The sequence below is a fragment of the Amphiura filiformis genome, chromosome 10 (genome assembly GCF_039555335.1).
Source record: "Amphiura filiformis chromosome 10, Afil_fr2py, whole genome shotgun sequence".
NCBI lineage: Eukaryota > Metazoa > Echinodermata > Ophiuroidea > Amphilepidida > Amphiuridae > Amphiura > Amphiura filiformis.
In genome coordinates this window covers 49,052,786-49,053,356 of record NC_092637.1, presented here as the reverse complement: position 1 = coordinate 49,053,356, position 571 = coordinate 49,052,786, and positions in this window count along the sequence as shown.

The following is a 571-nucleotide window of genomic DNA, read 5'->3' as shown; positions in this document are numbered from 1 at the left end:
TCATTTCCTTATCTTTATTTCTAGTCATTTTATAATCTTCAGTAATTAGTGCTGCGTCAAATATTTATTTCATTATTTACACCCGAACAGGTCTTCGTTCGCTTTCCGGTATCTATGCAGCTTTTGAAAAAAGATGTTTATCTATCGATCGCCTCGACGTTTTGAAAAGGATACGAAAAGAGCATGCGCGAGAATCGTCTAGTCTGCGAAAGCGATCCAGTACTCAGCGTAAGTGACAAAAAGATACGGCGATATAATGCACCCTTGTCTTACTCCCATCAGGAAATCAGAATAAAACTCATTCCTTGTACAATTGCAAATTGTTTTGTCATTTTGTGTCAAAACTCCCACCCCTGGCGGAAATATTATACGGTCCCTAAAAGGGCGAAACCGTTTTAATAAAATTAAAAGAATAGAACTCCTAAAAGTTAAGCTTCATGTTATAACCACTGTTTTAAACAATGAAATTGGAAATTAAAAAGTCATCAATAATTTTCCAAAAGAGACCAACTTTTAACCTTTAGTTCAATTGTAATTTACCTTTGCTGTGCAGTGGAGCGCGGTAATATGA